General features: G+C 38.6%; 2 long non-coding RNA genes across 2 annotated transcripts; one reads left to right on the top strand and one right to left on the bottom strand.

The window, feature by feature from the left end:
- Positions 1 to 418: 418 nt before the first annotated feature.
- On the top strand, positions 419 to 1,659 carry LOC308385555. The gene is made up of 2 exons (XR_013969546.1): positions 419 to 884; positions 1,493 to 1,659. It is a non-coding gene; the product is annotated as an uncharacterized lncRNA (long non-coding RNA).
- A 491-nt stretch (positions 1,660 to 2,150) lies between these two features.
- On the bottom strand, positions 2,151 to 3,356 carry LOC308385556. The gene is made up of 2 exons (XR_013969547.1): positions 2,954 to 3,356; positions 2,151 to 2,397 (listed from the first exon to the last, which is right to left on the bottom strand). It is a non-coding gene; the product is annotated as an uncharacterized lncRNA (long non-coding RNA).
- Positions 3,357 to 5,738: the final 2,382 nt, after the last annotated feature.

The following is a 5,738-nucleotide window of genomic DNA, read 5'->3' as shown; positions in this document are numbered from 1 at the left end:
TTTTTCAAGTAACGAGTAAAGTAAGGGATTAGTATTGCAAAAACGGTAATTAGATTACTGTTACTTTCCCGTAGGAACACGGCGTTACTAAAACCGTGATTTTTTGCGAGAATGTCTCATGACGGTGACGTAAGCGAGTGCGACGTTTGTGACAACAGCTGTGTGCAGATCAACAATGGATAACATATCGAGTGCAGGAGAGAGTATGAGCGTGCAGCGTTTAAAGCGTGGAAGTACTGACCTTACCTTGAGTTTGATTCCGTAAAAAGTGACAAAAACATTAGTGTCCGTTGTGTGTGGAAAGAAAACTTCTTTTTACAGCGAAAAAAAACCCCTAAACTTCCAAGCAAGCACCGAGTAGCTACCACGTAATGGGAAATTCACAGAGAAACTCGCGGATTCTTCTATGGGCAGAAATCTGTGCCATCAGAAACTGAATTTGAATAAGTTCAATTTGAATTTGAATTGCTCCGATTGAATCTGAATTGTAACTTGAATAAATGCTTTTGAAAACTGAATTTGAATTAGTCTAATTTGAAATTGAATTTATGGTTTGAAAATGATCATCACTAAATTGAAATTGAATTTATATTTTGAAAATGAATTGATTTGCTTTGAAACTGCATTTTATCCTTTAAAAATTCAGCTCTCGAATAATTTCAGTTTCACTTCTCACCATTCAGTTTCAGTTCTACAATTCAATTTCAGTTCCAAAATTCAGTTTTTTGGAACTTACATCCGGTTCCGGTTCAAGCGCAGATTAATAGAACTACGTTTTACTAGCGGACCGAAAGTGTTACCGACGGGAATCTACAGCGTCTTGAGCTGAATTAAGACTTCAGAAGTCATTCGTCATGTCGAATGACCAGCGGATAAACTCTCAGGTTGGTAATAAATGTACTACATGTATAAGAACAAGCGTCATGTTAACAAAAGATAGCCGTAAGGTAACTGTTATGCTTATTGTAGCTGCTAGCTAAAAACGCTAATTTAGCGTAGTTTGCCCTGAATTCAGCTTTGACAAACAAATATGATCGGCTGTTTCTAGTAGAATTCCAAAGTTGTCATCTTGGACCCTCTCAGAGTACCCCCTCTGTATGCTTGCAGAGACCCCTACAGTAGGGAAACATGCAAAACGGTGTCCAAACCTTTGTGTTTTAGCTTTATTTATGTCTTACACAGCATCCCAACTCTTTAGCTGACTTAATAACTTTAGCTAAAGTGAATAGTTAGTCTAATTCATTAGTGCAGCATTACTGGATCACCTCTGTTTGAAGTGATATAATATGATATACAACTATCACTGAAACAGCAAACTTTGTAAATAAGCAAACAACACTTCTCATTCTCTAAACGTTTGGCCACAGCTGTAGATTACACTATCAGTGCTTGTTCACTCTTGACAATAATTACATTTCTAAATTCTCTTTGTGCATTTACAGGTAAACAATATCTAATATTTTATCTAAATGACTGCTTTGTCTTTGAAAAGGGTGAAGAGCCTGAGGCCGGTGACAGTCCAGTTCTACTCTAAGTACATCCTTACAGTGGCTCACAGGACAAGGCCACATTCCTGTCCTGCCAGAAGAGAAGACAAACTTCAGAGTCTTCATGCAGTTCAACCACACCTGTCATATTCCATATGACAGGGGTCTCAAACTCCAGTCCTCAAGGGTGGACTGGAGTCATGCAACTTTTCCATGCCCTCGAGGACTGGAGTTTGAGACCCCTGCCGTATGGTGTTCATGCTGTTTTCTACCCCACAGTTACAGCATGTCTGACTGCCTGTTCAGCATATGCAAAAATATATGAGTTTAAGCATGTGATGACTAAGGCCTTCCATTATGGTGTTTGTCATCACATGTCACAGACATCTGGATGATCATTTGGAATAAACTAAAAACTTGTTACTTCATCTTTTATCTTTATTATTATTATTATTGTTGTTCTTATTTTACACTTTTCATGGTTAGGCATTAGGTTTATTTGTAGTAGTCCTTTCCAACGTCTTTCCCTCTTCCATGTTACTGTGTCAGCTTGTCAGCATCTATTTGGGTTTGGAAGTGGAACAGAAAGTCAGGAAATCCAAAGTGCCATTAAAACCAGAAGAGGTTCTTATATTTCAGAAGAAGGGATTAATTCAAAAGAAATGACCTCAATGCCATATTTTATTTAGGAACACTAGAGAGCACTTTGCAAAATAACACATTCTTATAATTTCACCCTCAGATGAGCCAAGCTACGACTGTCAGGGAATGTGATGTAGGTACAGAGCATATGAGAGTGGTTAAGTTAATGTCTCTTGTCTAGATGAAGGCACAATAGGGATCAATGGCAAGGCGTAGAGATTCAGTATCTTCAGTCTTCAGTGGACACTCCATTTCTGGCACAAAACACCTGTAAAAGATGGTCGATTTAGGAGGTGACCCGACAACTTCAGCCTGTCAAACATAGTAATGGAGCAGCATGTTTAAAAAATATATCTAATTAAGCATGCACTCAGTACCCTAAGAATTATTATGGTAGTTAAACACAGTGATAGTTGTATATCATATTATATCACTTCAAACAGAGATGATCCAGTAATGCTGCACTAATGAATTAGACTAACTATTCACTTTAGCTAAAGTTATTAAGTTAGCTAAAGAGTTGGGATGCTGTGTAAGACATAAATAAAGCTAAAACACAAAGGTTTGGACACCGTTTTGCATGTTTCCCTACTGTAGGGGTCTCTGCAAGCATACAGAGGGGCACTCTGAGAGGGTACAAGATGACAACTTTGGAATTCTACTAGAAACAGTCGATCATATTTGTTGTCAAAGCTGAATTCAGGGCAAACTACGCTAAATTAGCGTTTTTAGCTAGCAGCTACAATAAGCATAACAGTTACCTTACGACTATCTTTTGTTAACATGACGCTTGTTCTTATACATGTAATACATTTATTACCAACCTGAGAGTTTATCCGCTGGTCATTCGACATGACGAATGACTTCTGAAGTCTTAATTCAGCTCAAGACGCTGTAGATTCCCGTCGGTAACACTTTCGGTCCGCTAGTAAAACGTAGTTCTATTAATCTGCGCTTGAACCGGAACCGGATGTAAGTTCCAAAAAACTGAATTTTGGAACTGAAATTGAATTGTAGAACTGAAACTGAATGGTGAGAAGTGAAACTGAAATTATTCGAGAGCTGAATTTTTAAAGGATAAAATGCAGTTTCAAAGCAAATCAATTCATTTTCAAAATATAAATTCAATTTCAATTTAGTGATGATCATTTTCAAACCATAAATTCAATTTCAAATTAGACTAATTCAAATTCAGTTTTCAAAAGCATTTATTCAAGTTACAATTCAGATTCAATCTGAGCAATTCAAATTCAAATTGAACTTATTCAAATTCAGTTTCTGATGGCACAGATTTCTGCCCATATTCTTCCACTGACTGCTGCGTCACACCTGCACCAGGGTAAACCTCCGCCTGTCCCACTCCTGCTTTACAGGTGAAAATAGAGAAAAAGGGCCGCTGAGTCTTTGACTTTATTTATTTTCTGCATCTATTTGAAAGAGTGAGTGTTAACACAAAAAATATATATATTTTATGTGCTGGAATGTGCAGAAAATAGGTTTAAATATTAAACAAATTTCTTCCAGTCAGTGAATGTTGCATATAAGTTCATTTTTGCTTGATGCATAAAGTTAAAAGATTAAAACTGATAAAACAAGTTTTAAAAAGGGACTTTTCCATTTGATTACATTTTGTATGATGGATTATGTAGAAAAAGTAGAATTAGGCTGAAATTAGGCTGAAAGATCTATCACTTTATCACCTGTTCAGGTTGTAAATCGTGTTTTTAAAAAGTAACTAAATAACTAAGTAATTAATTACTTTTGAAAATAAGTAATCAGTAAAGTAACGGGATTACTTTTTGGGGGAAGTAATCAGTAATTAGTTACTGATGACTTTTTTCAAGTAACTTGACCAACACTGGTTGTGGGTGCACTGGTAACATAAATCAATGCAATCAATGCCTGTTGTTGTTTCTGTTTGTTTCTTTGTTGCCTTGTTCAGTTGCTGTCAATTTTCCATTTGGTTAAAGTTTGGTGTGCCATAATTTCCCATGTTGTCTACAGTATGGGACATCACAACTTACTGGCAGCTGGAGGCCAGTAAGTTACTATAAAAAAGTTTTTACAATAATTTCACTGTAAATGAAAATCAGAGAAATATTAGAGATATTAATAAAATTACAGTACTGTAAAAAGCATTTACAATATCTCAACTACAATGTCAGTATTTCTCTTATTCATTATTTTATACACACACACACACACATTCACACCACTCATCTTTGATCAGAATCAGAATCGTGTTTATTGGCCAAGTATATGTGCAGACACATACAGGGAATTTGGTTCTGGTAGATGGTGGCTCTCAAGCACAGCAATGTAAATCTCACACACACACACACACACACACACACACACACACACACACACACACACACACACACACACACACACGTCTATATATACACATTACACATACATACACAAAGCTGTGTAAACCAACTATAAATAACAAATCTAAACTATACATAAAATACAGAAATGAATGAGGTGGAATGAATACTACAAAATGTACATAAGGTGCAGTTGCAGTCTGGCAGTGGGAGCAGTGTGACAGGTCAACTATTAAGAAGGGAGATGGCGAGGGGAAAGAAACTGTTCCTGTGTCGGGTGGTCCTGGTCTGCAGGCTTCTGTACCGTCTGCCAGAGGGCAGCAGATCAAAAAGTCTGTGTCCAGGGTTTGAGGGGTCTGTGATGATTTTCCCTGCCCATTTCCTGGTTCTTGAGAGGTACAGATCCTGGATGGAGGGCAGGGGGGCGCCGATGATCCTTTCTGCTGCCCGTACAGTCCGCTGCAGTCTGCTCCTGTCCTGTTTAGTGGCTGCTCCATACCAGACTGTGATGGAGGAGCACAGGACAGACTCAATGACCGCAGTGTAGAACTGGATCAGCAGCTCCTGTGGAAGACTGTACTTCCCCAGTTGTCTCAGGAAGTACATTCTCTGCTGGGTCTTTTTGAGGATGGAGTTGATGTTGGTCTCCCACTTCAGGTCCTGGGAGATGGTTGTACCCAGGAACTTGAAGATCTTCACAGTCGACACAGGGCTGTCTGATATGGTGAGGGGGAGCAGAGTTGAGGGATGTCTCCTGAAGTCCACTGTCATCTCTACAGTCTTAAGAGTGTTCAGCTCCAGATTGTGCTGACTGCACCAGAGTACCAGCCGCTCAACTTCCTGCTGGTATGCAGACTCATCACCATCTTGAATGAGGCCAATGACAGTGGTGTCATCTGCAAACTTTAGGAGTCCTATTTATGCAGCTAGAGTTATGCATTATTTTCAACTTAAACAATAAAATACATCATTGTTTTAAATCGTAGGAACATATTATAGAAAAAACAAACACTTTGGTGTGAGTGACATAATCCAAATCAGAATATAAGTCTACCCTCAAATAGGACAAGTGGCAGTTTCATGGTCCCTCAGTCTTCCTGATGCGACTTTTCATTTTGTGTTTGTCTCCCTGGTTTTGCGTCCCGCCTCTTTTCTCCCATATCCCAGTTTGAGTGCATGCATGTGTGTGTTTAGTGTGCTGGTTTTGATGCATTGGCAGGATGCAGCCCAAATTCCCAGCTTCTGGTTTCCGCATATGTGTCAAAAATCACACGAC

The sequence above is a fragment of the Rhamphochromis sp. 'chilingali' genome (genome assembly GCF_963969265.1).
Source record: "Rhamphochromis sp. 'chilingali' genome assembly, chromosome: 18".
Lineage (NCBI taxonomy): Eukaryota > Metazoa > Chordata > Actinopteri > Cichliformes > Cichlidae > Rhamphochromis > Rhamphochromis sp. 'chilingali'.
This window is presented reverse-complemented; position numbering and strand designations above follow the sequence as displayed.